Source organism: Peromyscus eremicus, chromosome 14, assembly GCF_949786415.1.
Source record: "Peromyscus eremicus chromosome 14, PerEre_H2_v1, whole genome shotgun sequence".
Classification (NCBI taxonomy): domain Eukaryota; kingdom Metazoa; phylum Chordata; class Mammalia; order Rodentia; family Cricetidae; genus Peromyscus; species Peromyscus eremicus.
In genome coordinates this window covers 42,460,589-42,480,368 of record NC_081430.1, presented here as the reverse complement: position 1 = coordinate 42,480,368, position 19,780 = coordinate 42,460,589, and positions in this window count along the sequence as shown.

Genomic DNA, 19,780 nt, shown 5'->3' with positions numbered 1-19,780 from the left:
TGTGAACTACTCTACTCTAAAGAAAATGTTAAGCTTGGGAAATACTACTGAAGAGAAGGATGAAGGATCCTAGGAGCTAAGGGTAAGGGTCAAGGTCATCACAAGGAAAACCCACAGAATCAAAGAACCTGGGTTCAGAGGAGCTCACAGAGTCTGAATCAACAACCAGGGAGCCTACATGGTACCTAAGTAGGCACTCTCTCTATATATATATATGTGACAATTGTATAGCTTGGTCTGCTTGTGGGACTTATAACAATGGGAGAGAGTCTGTCCCTAATACTTTAGCTGCCTTTTGGGGACTTATTCTTCATGCTGGGTTGCTTTTCCCGGCCTTAATACAAGGGAAAGTGCTTAGTCCTACTGCAACTTGATATGCCATGTTTTGTTGATATTCCTGGGAGGACGGCCCGTTTCTGAACAGAAAGGAAGGAGAAGTGGATTTGTTGGGGTCAGAGGGGAGGTGGGGGAGAGAGTGGAAGGAGAGGAGGGTAGAGAAACTATGGTCAAGATGTAAAATAAATACATTAAATAATTAATAAAAGGAAAGAAAATGAATAATACCTCCATACCATCAAATGCCTTTAAGATATGGTCAATAGAGACTGTCACATAATAATTCCAGAGCAAGATAAAATGTTTTAAAAAGAAGATTCTTCTAAGTGTTCTATACCAATTTGCTAAAATTGGGTAATTTTACTGTATCAAGAAAGAGAAAATATTCCTTTGTACGTCATATTTTTTGCTTGAAAATTAAAGGAAGTAATGACGTTTAACTGTTAAACTTTGTGCATAAAAGAAGACAGGGACCACATTATCAGTGGCAAGTGCTGTGCATTGCACAAATTATTAGGAAAAACTTGCTGTTTAGCATGGGTTCATAGATTCTTACTTATGCTAATAATAATACACATTAATATTGCAATCATTAGAATTAACTTCTACATGGTAGTTAGAAAATGTACCCCATTGCCGTGTCAGGCAAGGTTCATTTAAAATGACATTTGATATTTTTCTAGTATCCTCATAAGGTGATAGATAAAGAAGTCTAAATTTTAGGACAAATCATATGAATCATATTTGGATAGGTCAAGTTTTTCAACGAGTGTAGTCTGGTCATATGTATGCTGATGTTTTTATTGGCTGCCTATTCTATATATTACTGAAATGACAAGAATTGCTTAAGGCATCACAGAGTGAAGAGATCAACTGATGGGCTGGACAATGGGCTGCACTGCCTTTAAAGTCACTTCACTTCCCTTCCTCTGCCATTTTCTGTACCTAAGATTTCCCTTTCCTTTCTGGGATAACCTACAAATTATCCCTCCTCCAGTCCTTTCCACTTCATTTTAAATGTGGTCATATAATGTCTGTATCCGGAAGAGGAAAGATGTGAGTACTTTGCGGTATCTGGAGGCAGCTGTAAAAGAGGATTGACAGGAGGAATTTAAGAGTGGCCTCTTGAAGCACACTTGAAAACGGCATCTTGTGATGAAGGATGAAATGATCTACCGTTTTGATGGAGATTAAGATAATAGTTAAGAGCTTTCCTATAAATTTGACTAAAAATCTTAAAGGTATTCTGTCTATAGCACATGTTTTTCTGAGTGAGATTGAGACATACAAGGATCATAAATGGAGAATCGATTGTCACAAGGCCTTCAAAAGTGCTCAATTTTTTTTTATACTTGCACTTACCACTAATTGAAGAAACAAATAAATGTATGTGTATAGTAAATGTATTTTGAAAGTTCTGCATCTCCCACTTTCAATAAATGGTTTAAACATCTTGATCTTCTCTTTCCATACATAGATGGAAATTTAACCCTATGCTTTTGCCATCCACACCAAAACATTTATCATGTGTTGTAGCATTTCAACTGAATAATAAGGAAATATTTATTTTAAAATTCAGCCTTTCCAAGATATGATTGTTACTATAATTAGGGTTGTATTTGGTAATTAAAGCAGATTCTTCTTATTAGATTTTGTGTTTACATTGTATTGAACTCAATCAGGATCTTGACCATTGGTTTTAGATTTTGCAGAATTCACCTAGCCACTGAAATAGAGTGAATAGGTAAGAAAGAAAATAATCTCTCTGAATTTGTCCTACAATCCTTTAAATTTAGGATTTTTTGTGTAGACTTGAGACTTCATGAGCTTTCCCCTGAGCCATCCATATTAGCAATATAAAAGAAGTAATATTATATAAACTGAGAGGGTATATATGCATATATATATATATATATATATATATATATATATATATATAGTGTGTGTGTGTGTGTTTGTGAATGCACACACACATACATGTAGTACCAATTAATAAAAGAGATACTATGGATTTGAAATAAAACAAAAAGGGAAAAAGGGATATATGGGAGGGTAGGGAAAGAGGAAAGGTAAGGAAGAAAATTATGTAATTAATATGAAATAAAATAAAAACTGAATCCAACACACATCAAAAATATCACCCACTATGATCAAGTAGGCTTCATCTCAGGGATACAGGCATGGTTCAACACATGGAAATCTTTCAATGTAATCAGTCATATAAACAAACTGAAAGAAAAAAAACCACATATGATCATATCATGCTGAAATAGTTTTTGACAAAATCCAACACCCCTTCATTATAAAAGTCATGGAGAGATCAGGGATACAAGGGACATACTACAAATAATAAAGGAAATGTATAGCGAGTCTATAGCCTCCATCAAAATCAATGGAGAGAAATTCAAAGCAATTCCACTAAAACCAGGAACAAGACTAGGTTGTCCACTCTCTAAATGTCTATTAAATATAAACCTTAATGTTCTAGCTAAAGCAATAAGACAACTAAAGGTGATTAAAGATAAAAAATAGAAAGGAAGAAGTCAAAGTATCATTATTCACAGATATGAACCTATACATAGTTGGCCCCAAAATTCTACCAGGGAACACCTACAGGTGATAAAAAAAAAAAAAAAAAAACATTCAGCGAAGTGGGTAGATATAAGATTAACTGAAAAAAAATCAGTAACCCTCCTATAAAAGACTTGAATATAGAAATGGAAACAATGAATAAGACATAAACCAAGGGAATATTGGAAATCGAAAATCTGAGTAAATGAACATAAACTACTGCTGCAAATTTAACCAACAGAATACAAGTGATGGAAGAGAGAATCTCTGGTGAGGAAGATACAATAGAGGAGATAGATTTGTCAGTCAAAGAAAACACTTAAGCCAAAAAAGTCGTTACACAAAATATCCAGGAAATCTGGGACACCAGGAAAAGGTCAAACCTAAGAATAATAGGGATAGAAGAAGGAGAAGAATACCAACTCAAAGGCACAGAAAATATACTCAACAAAATCGTAGAAGAATACTTTCCCAACTTAAAGAAGGAAATGCCTATAAAGATAAAAGAAGCTTATAGAACACCAAATAGACTAGACCCACAAAAAAGGTACCATTGCCACTAGTAATTAAGCAATTAAACATGCAGAATACAGATAGAATATTAAGAGCAGCAAAGGAAAAAGGCCAAGTGACTTATATTGCAGATCCATCAGAATAAAACCCAGCTTCACAATGGACACTGAAAGGCAGAGGTCTTGGACAGACATAAAGCAGACACTTGGAGGCCATGGATACCAGCCCAGACTACTATACCCAACAAAACTTTCAGTCACCATATATGGAGTGCACAAGATATCCCAAGACAAAATCAGATTTAAAGAATACCTATCCACAAATCCAGCCCTACAGAAAGCACTAGAAGGAAAACTCCCACCTAAAGTGGTAAGATGCACCCATGAAAACACAAGCAAAAGATAAAACCAGAGCAGGAAATCCCAAGCAAGAGAAATAAACATAATACCACCAAAAGAAAACAGAAATTAACAATTATTGGTTATTAATATCTCAAAATATCAATGGATTAGATTCCCCAATAAAAAAGACACAGGCTGACAGAATGGATATTAAAACAGGATCCATCCTTCTGCTGCATACAAGAAACACACCTCAACTTCAAAGACAGACACACCTCAGATTAAAAACCTGGACCTCTGTTGCCAGTCTTGATGGCCTGTGTTCAATCCCTGAGACACACAGGATTCAAGGAGAGAATAGACTCCTTAAAGTAGTCCTCTGACCTCCACATGTGGCCATACCATGGGTGCACACACACACACACACACACACACACACACACAGAGAGAGAGAGAGAGAGAGAGAGAGAGAGAGAGAGAGAGAGAGAGAAAGAAAGAAAGAGATACATATAAAAACTAAAACTTAAAGGTTGTATAGAAAGCATACATATTAATTTCAAGTAGCTCTTACTGCTAAATTTAAGCAGAGTACTTAAACGAATGATGTCTGACAAGGTAAAACTCAGTTTTTAACAATATTTACTTAGACAATATGAAAATATTGAGGTTTTAGTTTACATAAAAATAAAGGCAAATTTTTCTCTTTTATAACTTTCATTAATTTAAACTTCAAGATTTTAAAATAATATATTATCATCTGCATAAAGATATTGAAGTGTTGCATAACTCTAGGGGTTATTTATCACTTGAGATTATGAGAGCATAAGGAAAGAGACTTGTTAGAATGTTTTCAGAGATGTTTGTAAATTCACTTATAGTTGGAGAAATATCTGCAATACAGATTGATTTTATCACTGTTTTGTGATAATTAATTTACTTATTTGATCACAGTAGTGACAAATTTTATATATATATATATAAAACATATATATGTATATATGTGTATATATATAACACATATATATAACATATATATGTATATATATATATATTAAAAACATCATTTATCTCCAATTTCATATGTGTGTTTTAACTTATGAGGAGATAAATAAAATTCCAATATTTTGAAAGAAATGTAGAAATTTGATTACAAGCTTAATTGCTAATTTAGAAACACCACTATTATTGTGATTCTGCTGTCAAATACGTCCCTCTGCATTTCATTTCTCTGTAAATAAGATTGACACAGATGAGAGGGGCAGTCAAGCTGCTAAGATTTATTTGTCTGGATGTACTTCGGTCTTCCAGCTCTGACACTCAACCTGCACTATCATTCATCTCAGATTATACTTCAATTAAATAGATGTTAAACACTTACTTTATGTCTTGCTGAAATTAAAATGAGCAAATAAATTACACAAAACATGAAGTTTTTTCCAAAAGAAACCAACTGAATTTGATGTCTCCCTTTCCTTCGTTAGTGAGTCAGTGTCAGTACCTCAATGCAGTACATTAGTTATCAATGACTGAATTTGTCATTTCATGATCCTATTCAAAATCATGTCAGACATTAACGTTCACTGAATCACAGAGGCCAGTATTACAGAACTCAGTCACTACTTGTGTAATACTATGGTAAACAATCTATTGTAATACCCACATGTTCCCTTCTGTGAAAGTGACTTACTGCCACAGAAACCAGATGATTGCCAACAATTTCAGTTTCTCTTTGAAAATTGCTTCTATTTAAGGAAGAAGGATTTATCTGTGTTCGTATTTCCATTTCTAGATACATCAAGTTTCTAAATGAGAGTTGATGAGGGAAATACAAATGACCAAAGTCTTGCTGCTCACCAAAGAGTGGCCGCCTTGGAAGATACATTCTAACTTTAGTGCTCCAAAAATATTTTCTGAAGCTCTATGATGTCCAGCTGCTTCCTCTGCCTGTCTCTACACTGTTGACTCTAAATGCATCCCAAAGTAAATCTGTGAATGCAATTTTTGCCCTTTGAGTTCCAGAAGATTTGACTTTATCGGTAAATTGCTTTGCTTTAGACTGATAAGAATCATATGTCTTTGCTCTTCAATTAATGATATCAAGACTTAAGTAGACCTTCTATCAAATCAGGAAGTAATTGGTTACTCCAATAACATTCATGCCACTGTTGCACCAATGGGTCTATCTTGTCAGGATCATCAAAAAAGAAGAAAAATTAAAAAATTCATAATTTTTATCTATAGAAAGCCTACAACTACCTATCATTAAGAGATTGACTTCTGCTATCTTTAACAAGAAATTGAGGACTATTCAATTATTTTACCAGCACTTCTAGGCTTCAAATAATACATGCAAAAGAAATAAAATATATTACGCTTGCAAAATTAGAGTGATTATCATTCCACTTTTAAGATTCTAAGAACTTTACCAAAAAAATTGGAAACCGTAGTTGAGTTTAAATGGATCCAAGATTAATATAAAACTGTGTAACATATATATTTGCAAAACACACTGAAAACTAAAGTTCTTTTCTATAAATCATATAAGAGACATTTACAATATTAAATTCTAAAACATAAATTTGACTATGAATTGATAAGACGTGGGCACTGAAAACTACAAAATGTAAAGTGAATGTAATATAAAAGAAGAAATACTGCATTCCTAATTTTGACCACTCAACAATTGTGTTGGATTGGGTGTACTCATTGTATGTATGTTTGCTTGTGTGTCCAGGTGCATGAAATATGCACATGCATTGTGTGTGTGTGTGTGTGTGTGTGTGTGTGTGTGTGTGTGTGCGTGTCTGTGTCTGTCTGTGTCTGTGTGTGTAAGAAAGAAGATTACCTCACGTTCTGTTCCTCAGGTTATATCCAACTTCTATTTGAGTCATGAACTCTCAGTGACCTAGACCTTAACAAACAGGCTAGGCTGGTTGGCTAATGTGTGCAAGAGATCTACCTACCTCTACCTCCCAATTTATGAATTAAAAAGCCATGCCACCACAAGCTGCTGTCTTTTGATATAAGTTTGAGAATAAAACCCCAAATAGTATACTTTCAAGGCAATCACTCTACCAACTTAGACATTTAACTAGAAATTGCTATTTTTTCTCCAAAGATTCCAATTTCAATAAATGTATCATAAGTTTTTCTTAAGACAGTAAGGTTTGATATCAAAATATCTGTAATTTATAATTCAGATAGGCCAACTTGGTGAATAATATACAGATAATGAGGAAGAAATATTCTAATACACTCTAGGGGGCCACATTCTTTAAGAAACTGTCTTTCCTTCCTAAGTAGCCACCAACTGTTTATATCAGAGTGGAGCTTCATAAATCCTTCCCCATGTGGTTTTGGTTATACTGACCCTGTTTAGAGCTTGTACATATTATCACAACCACTGTGCTTTCACGTGTTCAGAGCGTTGTCATGTGTAGTAAATATCGTTTCACCACAGGTCCATACTATTATTGTCTCTTACAGTCTTTGCACCAACATTCTGTGATGACACCTGAGCCTTAAGCAAAGGAATATTGATAAAGCTGTCTCATTTAGAGTATTTCACAGTCACATATTGTCTGCTTATTGACCAGTTGTAGGTCTCTCTATGTATTACTGTAAAATGAAGTTTCACTAATGATGTGTGAGAGACACACTAGTTTATTGGTGTGTGTGTGTGTGTGTGTGTGTGTGTGTGTGTGTGTGTGTGTTTTACCTACCTGTATGTGCACTGCATGTATAAAGAACTTAGGAGGCAGTGTATTATTATGTGTATTGAGAATAATAATATTAAACTCTCTGATAGGACTTATAGCTTAGCAAGTCTCAGCTTCCCCCCCTCCAATTAACAGTTCCAGGTGTGAGTTCTGTCTTAGGGAGTGAACATTAAATCTAATAAGAAAGTAGGTGGTAGCTCCCTGAAACATTAATATCACTATTGTACTAGTAAACATATTTTTCTAGCTCAGGTGTTATTGTACCTCTCAGGATTTACACTGAATATGTAAGACAGGAAAAATAATTTCAGTTAGAAATCTCTGCATGATTTTTTCTTAAATATTATAAACTTATTTTAAAATTGAATAAACAGATACTCTGAAATGGAATAACAACTCTTTAAGCTTTAAGAAAACCTGAATTCAAGAGCATAAAACCATTGTCAATCTAATCAAATTCACTATGAATTACAGGATTCAGAAACACATTTTAAAACATATTTTCAAATTTATATGTATGGATATTTTGCCTGAATGTATGTCTGTGGACCAAGTGCATGTTTGGTGCTTGTAGGTGTCACATGCATATCTGGTGCTTGCATGTGCATGTCTGGTGCCAGAAGAGTTCATTGGATACGCAGGAACTGAGATTGCAGGTAGACCTTTCTTTTCATGAGTCCCCATGTGGGTGACTGGGAATCAAACACAGGACCACTAATGGACCAGCCAGTACTTTTGACTGCTGATCCAAGGCTCAAGCCCCTGACACACTTTTCTATATCATTGACTGATCAACGATCTCTGAAAAATTTTTCACATGAGTGTAAAAATATGAGATTCTAACCATGCCTCAAACCCTTTGAAAAAAGAGCTTAAAATGCTCACAGATGAACATGAAAAATTTAGAATTGAAAAGCATATGAAATGACAAAAAATATTATGAGAAGTTTTATATAATACAAGCATACTTCATAATGAAAGCAATACAATGACCTATTCATTTACAGCTTTTTCACATTGAAACACAAAGAAAACATTGAACTTGCAATTCCAATATGATGAAATATTTTTAAATTATATGACTAATAAGGTACTATGACTCAAAACAATACAGTACCATCAATAATGTAAACAATAAGACAATATAAACTTTGGTGATGAATTTTGAGGTGATATGCCCATTTAATTACAGAAGGTTTGTGAAAGGCAATGAACACTTGAGATAATGTCCAACATTATTAGTCCTTACAGAAATGTCACTGAAATGGCACAAGTGTACTCCTCTACAGTCTAATCAGATGTCAGAATTCTATGATGGTTGAACATGACAAGTGTTGGAAAGGCAATCTTGGAATATTCAGGTTCCAGGTTGGAATACAAAACTGTAAATCATTTGGGGAAAAGAATTTAGCCAATTTAAGAAGTCATAATTCATTTTTATATTATCTAAGATGCAGGTTAATTACCATGCCCCACATTCCCTCTCTATTCCTATCTTGAAAGGCCAATAGAAGTGACCTAAGCAGGTAAAGATACTTGCTGCCAAGTGTGAGGACCTGAGTTTGATCACAAGGACTCACACAGCAGGAGCAGAGAACTTACTCCCAGCAATTGTTCTTTGACTTCCACATCAATCTATGTTATACAGGCACAAACATACACACTCACACACACTCAAGCACACATATTTTGTACAGAAACAAATAATAAATAGTAAAATCAAAAATTTTAAAAGGGTCCTTCTTCATTTATTTTAATGGTAATAAAGTTCAAAGGAAGTAGTGAAAATCAAAACACATTTCATTTGCCCATTTGGGGTTGATAAGTGAAGTCACCTACCATCACTGTAGACTAATATTGCACAGTTTCTTGAGGAAAAATTTGTTAACTATTAGAGAAATAAATATACCTCATATCCCTTGCAGCCTATGCATATAAACTTCCGGTGTGACAGAGAGAATGATGACCAAAAGAAATGAGATAAATACCAATTATATACAGCCTTGATTCTTACATGTGATATTTCAAACCTGATTCATAACAAAAATCGTGCACTGGAATTTCAAATTCCTAAAGACAGTTCCTTTAAAGGGTAAAGACTTCTTTCCTTTGTTCTACTCCATATGTAATACAGCCTTTATCATTGAAAGGACATGTACAGAGGAGCCTATCTTGTATGAGATTTAAATTAACTCAAAGAATAAATGAGTTAAAAAAATGTGAGAATCATTCTGTAAGACAAATTGCTAAATAGTCTTATTAATAAAAATCTGGACCCAGATATTGGGGTAAAAAACTTAGAGATCAGAGAAATAGGACAAGCCACAGACAACCTCACCTCACCGACAACCTCAGTCTACAAAGAGATCTATTTCCTGTATACTCACACCTATGTGCCTTTCTGTTCTGCCATCTCACTTCCTCTCTCTGCACAGCTACATTATTTCCTCTTCCTGCCCATCTCTGTCACTTCCTGTCTGTCTGTACAGACCTCCAGATTTTTATGGTTAGTACTGGGATTAAAGGTATGTACTACCATGCCTGGCTCTGTTCCCAGTGTGGCCTTGAACTCACAGAGATCTAGACAGATCTCTGCCTCCCGAGTGATAGGATTAAAGGCATGTGTTACCATTGTCTGACCTCTATGCTTACTATAGTGGCAGGTTTTTTCCTCTGATCCTCAGATAAACTTTATTAGGGTGCACAATATATTGAGGACAAATCATTCTACAATAAACGTATATCAAAGAAGCTTTATAGAATGGGACATACTATTTTATTCCAGTGGCAAGAGAGAGTGAGATGAAAAAGGAGAGGCCAAGAAAGGTGGAGATTAATAAAGTGTGATTACATTTGCATACACATATACAACTTGAAAATTAGTCATTATTAGGATGTAAATTAAACCCATATTTATTGTATCCAAGTTTGTTCTCCACAAAAAATATGATAGTTTTAAAAGGTTTCAAGTCTTTATTCAGTTTCTCCTTGGATAAACTCATATTTCATAATTATGGAATATGGTCATCGATATCTCATACTATATAAAAGCTAGTATGAAGAGAGATTCATCTCCTCACAGTCCTTGCATCCTGTTATCAGTTTTCTCCTTTTGGGATATTGGTACTCTCTTGTCCCAGTTTCCTATATTATAAACTCTTGTTTTAGCTATGGTGTTTCTTCTATCAACATCAGACACATACATTTATTTTTCACGCATCCTATCCTCTACTAGACACTCCTCCTTTGTGCTCTAATGATATCTGTTATGTATTTCTTACAAAATGCAAAAAAAGAGATGTGTGTGTGTGTGTGTGTGTGTGTGTGTGTGTGTGTGTGTTCTTACACTTCACTCCTACTTACTCAAAAAGGAAACATGGATTCCATAAGCCCTAGAATAGGGGAAGCTGGAAAATAATCATGTGCATCATATTTGTGCACAGTTAGCTGAACTGCACCCCAATTGCCCTGTGCAATGCTATGGCCATGCGAGAACCAATGAAATAGATATGAATCTCATTCACTTTATGTTCATTTTTATTAGGCAATTACTTTAATCCTTTGCAAGCTCCTCTGTAGAAAATACCAACTGAGAATGGACTTACACAAGCAATGTCATATTTATCCTATTTACTGTAAAACCATATCATGTGAAAGAACAAGATAAACACTTCAGTGACTCTGACTAAGCTGCATACAAATGAGAAAACACATTTTATTCTCAAATGGGGTGAATCAAGAAACATGTTAGATTGCAAAGTGCTTTGATATTGCAAATAACAAATATCCATGTAAAACACATTTATTTACTAAAAATAATCATGAGGCTTTCCTTTGGAGTATGGATGAGACAGTGAAAAATACGGACAAATCAAATAGGCTTTGATCATTTTGATTATAAGACAGTGCTCTTGGTTTCCAATCACTCATCAATGAAAAGGAGAGAGCTAGTGAAACATTCAGAAGCTGTACGCACGTAACATCTTAAATGCGTTGAATCATACTAATACAGATATTTTATTATTTCAGTCTCAAATAATTGACCAAAATTAAAATATAAAGGTGCATGACATATAATTTATATGTCAAGTCAGAGTGGTAGAGAAAAACTGTATTGCAGTTACACTAGTTACCTTTCTCAGAAAAATATAACAAAAAACAATACACATATTCACACACATCTGTATATGTCAGAATGATTTATGTAAGTATTTAATTTATACAGTTGTGATGTTGACAAGTCTCGATATGAGTGAACCTACAAGCTACAGTTCCAGAAGAGACTTATTTCAGTAGAAATGTCAATTGGTTTAATCCTCAAGATATCATATTTCTATTTTGAGTCTCAAGGTAGGTGAATGTCCATTTTAAAGTCAGTCAGTAGAAGTCATGCTCTCACAGTGTTGGACAGAATTTTTGTTTTATTTAGACCTGTAACTAATAGGATGAGGACTATCTACACATTTTAGAAACAAAAATGTCTCCTAATTATGCAAATTTAAAGGTTTGGTTCAAAAATAGCTCACAGCTTGTAAATGATAGAAACTCGTTGCATGGGGCCTACTAGGAGATCCTTACCTCAATGTCATATGCTCTTGAAGGAACTGTAAAACTCTGGTTTCCTCCTCTCTTTGTTTCATCTCCTTCTCATGGTAAAACACGCTTTGGACTTGCCATGTTATGGTGCTTTACCTCAGGTCTGAAACCAGTGGGTCAGTGAATCTGGTTAGAATCTCCTAAACTGAGCAAAAACAAGCCTTACATTGGATCATGTAGTAATTTTATTATTATTTCTTCCAGGAAAATGCCATGCTAATTCCCATATGGCTTTACTAATTTGCATACCACCAGAGATGTCTGTGCTTTCATTTTCTTCTACATCCTTACCACCATTTGCTTTCATTTGTGTTGTTATTGTTGATATCCTAACTGGATCAGACAGAATATCAACATAATTTGAATTTGCATTTGCCTGATGGCTAAGGATATTGACAATGTTATGTATATGAATGTATATACGAAGCCCCATCCATGGCTAAAGTTCTTTAAGAAACAAATACCTGTCTGCTAGAGGACAATCTGGTTATGAATTTTTTTTCAGTTGTACAGTCTCAATCTTCAGTGATGTTGCTTTTCACAATCATCTAAGGTATGCATTTTCAGCAATGCAACTGCCCCGTTTCTCACATGATTTCCTGATGATGTATATAAATCATGCATATAAATCATCCATTCTTCTACAAATAATCCTGATGAACTGATTAGACCACCAAGCTGAACATGGACTGTGTCCTCTCTTTAGTCTGTGCAGTGTTATCTTTCCTGGGTGAATAGATAGTCCCTTAAATCTACCTAGGAACAGTTATATTACAGCCAGGCATGTGACAAGTTAAATACGGCAGTTTGATACCTATGCTACTTCAAGTGAACACAACTGGAAAATGTCATAGTCAAAGTTCTATCTCTGTGAAGAGATGTCATGACACTGGCAACTCTAATAAAAGAAAACATTTAATTAGGAGTTGCTTACGTGTTCAGTGATTTAATGTGTTATCATCATGGCAACATGAGGGCAGACTTGGTGCTGGAGAGCTAGCTGAGACTTCTACATCTCTGCAGCAGCAGGAAGAGAGAGTAACCACTGGGCCTGTCTTGAGCTTCTGAAAACTCAAAGCCCACCCACAGTGATGCACTTCCTGCAAGGAGGCCACACTTACTCTAACAGAACCACATGTCCTAATCCTTTAAAATAATGCTTCTCCCAATTAACCTTATGGGGCCATTTTTTTTTCCAGATGACCACAGGAAATGTCTTTGAAAAATAATGCTGCATCTAGTGCAAGAATTATTCACTTATGTCATATAAAACTGCTCAAAGCACATATTATAACAGATTATAAGATAAGAATGTTTGATTTTGGGCTGTTGATTTTATAGTTTATCTTCCATAGTCATGAACTGATGACTTCACTGTCAGCTAATGGATTTGTGGGAAGTGAATAGATTCTAGATGTTTATGCTCATGAAAAAATTAGAACATTGGTGTGATTTTAGTTGGATTTACAGGAACTGACTTAGTTTAATTTAATTGGATTTATAGGACTTAGAGCAAAAGGAAGGAGGTTGTTTAAAGTATGGCCCTAAAGGGTATGTCCTGTGTAAGGTGAATGGCTATTGGTTATCTCTCTTTGCATTCAGCAACAAGGTGAATGGCTTTGCTCTGTCTCACCTTCATTGATGTCACTATTTCAAGAAACATGTGAAATACAATTTCTGCCTTCCTCAATTTGAAAATAAAGATTTGAAATTGTGCTTAATGAAACTTTCTGGTTTTATTAACATAACCAACACTGACTGAATTCATCATCAAGTAATTTCTTAGGACTTCAATTTTCCCAGTTTAATCTGCCACACTAATTATCTTAGGTCTTCAGTGATTGGATCAGAATGCTACACCAAATGCTTACTAGGGAAGACAAACCTTACAGCAAATGTGGTCCTTCAGCTTTAAGTTTGGGCATTCTGTTAATAACACCTTCATCTCTTTCCAAGAGTAAAGAAAAAAGTTGAACTTTGTTTATGTTTGTGGTTGGTTGTTTGGCCAATCCTGCATTCTAAAGACTGAAATCATTTTCAATGAATTTGAATGGAATGAATTATTTTTGTAATGGCAGATTTCCTCTGTGCTAATTTATCCTAATCTTTCAGTGAGGACAGGTATCCATGTGAGAAGTGGTACCCAATATATAATGCTTAGTTATTTGGAATGAAAAAGACAAACAAGAAATATCTGAGCCAAAAATCAATGATCAAGTAATAAGATGATATTATATTACTCTATAACAAATAATGAAACCATAATGTAAATATTTTATCAAGTTGTCACTTAGTTTCCGTCTCAGACTATAGAGAATGAAATTAATATGCAATTGCAGAAGAAAAGAGTAAATCTAAAGTATGAAATTTTGGTACATATGTTCCTGATTTTCAGTATATCTGTAGGAATTATATTCTTTCAATTGAGTACAAAGCAGGATGTTTGCAAAGATGAATATAATTAACACTGAAGCCCATGTGTCCTTTCTCTATAAGTCCTGAAATACATATGTATTTATGAGTGGTCAATTTATCTCACCAAGGAAGGTTATTAACTGCTACACAAGTTATTTCTTTTTGATTTCTTAATCTGTTGTTTGCAATGAATTATTTAAGCCAGCGAAATTTGACCACACTGGAGGCTAGAGAGAAACTGAAATTGCTTCTATCTCCTCAGAACAATCTGAGCAGCTAAGTTCCTACCCAGGGGATGACATTTTTATGTCCCATTAGTGATAAGTGTTATTTTTATACCACTCATGACAATTTCTCACTCTGCTGACATGTGAGCATTTATCTAGCCACATTCCAATTATTTTCAGTTGCAAGAACTATGTAACATGACTTCAAAGTTCAAATGTACTTGCAGAGTGAGCAAAAGACAATGTTAGGGCTGTGAATTCTCATAAATGAACTAATATATAATCACTGACACTTAGTACTAGCAAGTATCTTGGTGGCCAGGGTTTAGTAGAGATTTTTTTTAAAGATAGGCTAAATACTCATTATAAATCTGATAATTGTGTGCAAATATAGAATCTTCCAGACACATTAATAATACAGAGATTAATTTCACGTTCATCTTAAAATATGGATGCATCTGGATTGAATGACAAGTAAAGAACTTCTTTTGACTAGTCCAACAGCCAGCATAAAGAACCTTCTACTTGATGCAAATGAGTCCCAGTGATTTCTCCCCAGATACATGACGTGGAAAAAGTTTAATATGATCCATGAAGAAGTTAGATTTGAGCCTGTAGAAATGAGTCACTAGGTAAAATGCCTGCTGTGCCAGCATACACATCTGAGTTCTGATTCATAGCTTACTTGTGAAAGGAATGTTAAGTGGAAAGTATCTGAGGTGTCAAGGCTAATAAAGCACAGATATGAGGATCAGCCTAGCCCAACTGGTCAAATTCAGTTTCAGTGAGAGATACTGCCTCAAAGGACAAGGTGGAGTGTGATTGAAAGATACAGCTGACATTTGACCTCTGGCCACAACATGGACATATACATGTATACCTACATGGACACCCACATGAACAGAAACACACATATAACACACACTCAAACACACACTGAGACCAGAAACACACACACACACACACACACACACACACACACACACACACACTTAACTAGAAGTTAAGAATGAGTTGAAGATATTAACCTTACACCTCTTAGCATTTTATGAGACTGAAGTTGCTGTCCAAGAAACACATGAACATAAAATGTGAGGATTATTTCCAGCCCCCATACTCATAGCATTTATTACTAAATTGTTATTTAAAGAAATAAAATACATTTACCTTCATTTTGTCACATGTGTGAACTCATAATCTTTGGCCAATGATGTCCCTAATCTCTTCTAGCTCCCTGATTATTAAAATATTTGAGTCCTGCTCTGCTTCTCAACATGATATACACTTATGATTGTAAAATTAAGTAAATCAATAAGGCCCTTAACATTATGGGCTGCTAAATAAAAGAAATGAAGAACCAGCTGTGTAATGACAAGGAAATCATTATAGGTATTATTCAAAGAATTAAAAATTAAATCAGCTTTTGTTTTAGTGAACATTTATAATTTTAAGTGGATATTGTTTATGGTATAGCTGACAATATATACATAGTTTAGAAATTATACATATAGTTATATTTTTCAAAAACTATTAATTCAAGCTAGAATTTGAAGCAGAAAGGATCAACTATTTCTGTTAATTGTCAAAGATCTCACAGCCTTACAAGAATTCACATTTACATTGTCAATGAATTTAATATAACTATCATAATATTAGTTAATTTTCTTCTCCCTACATCCCTCCATCTTACCTTCCCTCCCATACCTTCTTCCCTCTTGTTCTTCCTACTTTCTCACTGCCTGATGGGGGCAATACTGGTAGAGGCCTAGACTGACCCACCCAGCTACCACCTAGGTGCATATCCAGTTGGAGTTAACCCTCCCCAACATCTCCCCCATCTATGACCTGCTGGAGCAGAGGAAGGAACCTGTCTGGCAGAACCATAGCCCTAGGATCTCCATGACTCAGGACAACAGAGGGGATATCTGAGGGAAGTTTCAGTGAGAGTCCAGTATTATACCAGAAGCCAGAGGCATTGAACCAGACCAACAACTCATTGCATTGAACAGTTGCAAGTAAAGTTGTTTGGGCAGAAGGGTATCCTGTTTGACATATTGCAGCTCCCAAGTTTATAATCACAAAAAAAAAATGTGATGGAGAGGTGGAAAAGACAGAAGAGTAGGATGTTTTATTGTTTGTTCATTTTTCTATTTGTCTTGTTTTGTTATTTTGTTTTGTTTTATTTTCTATGGGAGGTACTACTAGGTGGAGTGTAGACTTAGAAGGACTGGGAAATGAGTAGAATTGGAATACATGGTATGAAATCCCTAAAGAACCAATAAGAAATTATATTAAAAAATTACTGAGTGATGTTTTATCTTTAGTCAGGAATGAGAATAACTATTGTCAAGGAGAAAGACATTCTTTGCTGGAATGTATTTTACAGAGAGCCAAATTCTTAGCCTCCGTATCGCTTAGTTGTTTAATTTTTAATTGTATTTATTTTTTGAGAATTTCATACATGTAAAAAAATAAATATATGTAACACTATTTTCCTATTTTAAATTGCTCTGTATCAACCCATCATGTCTTGCTCTCCAATATCAAGTCTTTTTTTTCTTTTGTTTGTTTTGTACAACCCACTGAGTCGAGCTAGTACTGCCCAGATGTGAACAGCTGTATGTCTATCCACTGGACCATGGAATACTTATCACTGGCAGCCTGGCAGCATCCTCAGGAAGGAAAAAAAAAAGATTATTTCAGGTTAAAAAAAAGTTTGTACACATCAGAATATAATGCTTTTTTCCTTGTTTGTGTTCTATTTCTCTCCTAAGTTGTCATAGTGTTTCATATTTTTCATTTAATGACAGTGTCATGAAAAAAGTTTAGCTTTGTATTGCTATGTACTTTACTGATAATTTTTATATTATACAATTATTACTAAAGGAAAATAATTGGGTTTGAAGAAACAATGCCGAGGATAGAATATGTGTTTATTTTTCTGAGCATCGAAATTTTGTTTTCAGCACTCTTGTCAGGAGACTCACTGTTCCCTTGGAGTATCAGGCTTGCCCCTGTGTGGTCTGGGAAGCCCCATTCCTGTCTCTCAGCAAATCTTGCCCACTTAGAGAGTCTTTGAACAAGGGAAAGTCACCAAAAAGCTCATTTGCACATTCTTGCTAACTATTGCAACTTCCTCCCATGATGCTGCCAGATGCCCAAATCCCTGCCTAAGCATTCAGCTTTTAACCATACTTGAGCACAAACCCAGCTTGTGGCAGACACGTCATCACCCCCCACCTACAACCTTTAAATTTTCCCACTTTAGTTTGGGCACACAACTTCTGCCAGGGAGTTGCTTTGCCCAATCTACCTGTTTTATACTTTTCTATTCAGCTTGATCTGGCTTCCAGTGTCAGCAGAGAAACTCACTATGGTGTGGGTGAGTTGGGGGCAGAAAACATGTTACTCACAATCAGGTGTAACTCAGGCTCCACAGAACTCGGGCATTTGCATTTACATGCACATACCGCCATCCCCAACAGACACACTTGCATGCACATAAATAAAATAAACTATGAAAATGCATGTCTTCTTATGTTTACAAATTTAAAATACATGCAGAGTCATTAAATTGCACAATTCTTCTATTAAAGCTTATATATTAAAGAATAACTCAGGAGAGTGAAAATAGTACACTAAAATGAAATATGGGTTTTGGATTTGTTTTTTTGTTTGTTTGTTTTATTTATTTACTAATATATTTATTTTTTTGTTAGGACTAATGTGGGGCTCCCAAACTGGTAAAGCTGATGGCAATGTCCTAAAGAGAAGGACTGACCTGGTAAACAGGAAGGATTGTTATTGGGTAAACAGAAGCCTAAATTAAGCATTCCTCAGGAATCTTGTAAGGCAGGTTTTTGTTTGCCAGAAAAACCCCTGCCTCCCTATTTATCCCAAACTGATTCTGGATAATTAATCTGAACAATTTGCATCAGCTCAGTGATCTTCACCCTGCTGACTATCATAAAGTGCACTTACTTTCCTATCAAGTCCCTGCTTTCTGCCCTAGAGAACAGCATTGACAGTTTGATATCCCAATAAACCTTTCTATCCACATAGTGTTCTGGACAAGTAGTTTCACTGAACCCCACATTTCTTTTTAATTCATGGTTATTCCATCAGTATCTGTATCCTCAGCTTTAAAGTTTTTTTCTTCAATGTCAGTTTCAAAATATATAGACTGTTGATATAAGAAAATGAATTGAACCAGGTGGTGGTGATGCTCACCTTTAATCCCAGCACTGGGGAGGCAGAGCCAGGCAGATTTCTGTGAGTTCAACGCCATCCTGGTCAGGATCCAGGATGATCCAGGATCCAGAGTGAGATCCAAGACAGGCACCAAAACTACACAGAGAAACCCTGTCTCAAAAAAATCAAAAAAAAAAAAAAAAAAAAAAAGAATTGATAAGCCGTGGCTATTCATAGACTTAGAACTTTATTATCTTACCATAACTGAAGAAAACTATAATTCCAAAAAAGCAAAATTGTAATATTAACAGTATGGTGTTACACTTAGGTACAGAGATAATGTGTATATTTCCTTGCTTAAAGTAATGTCCCAAGCCTGAAAAGTTCACAGGAGATCTTTGTTCGGGGAAACAATGTAATCACTGTCTGTCTATTGGGGTAGCAAGGAATCAGGATAGACCTACACATTGAATAAACTGACTCACACAGTGCAATGATGTTTTTCCCATATATTATACAAGATAAGAGATTAAATTATTAAAAAAATTTCATATTGTCAAGTAGATGTCAATTCAATATTTCTAATGTATGTTTAATCTATATTCATATAATTAACTTTTCTGTGAAGTGGAGGTCACTTACATTTTATAAAATTTTAAATATAGGGGTAATCATATATTATTATGTTTCTTACTGCTCATGAAAATAAATCTTTTTAATGTTGTTACTTAGTTTTTCAAATTTAACACAAGAAATATGGACTGAACTATTTTCTAAACTAGAGACAATAATTTAGTGGCAAGTTGGACTATTTGTGTGTCATGATAAGTCATTTTAATTTTGTAGGTTTTCAAAAGCAACTTTCCAAAAC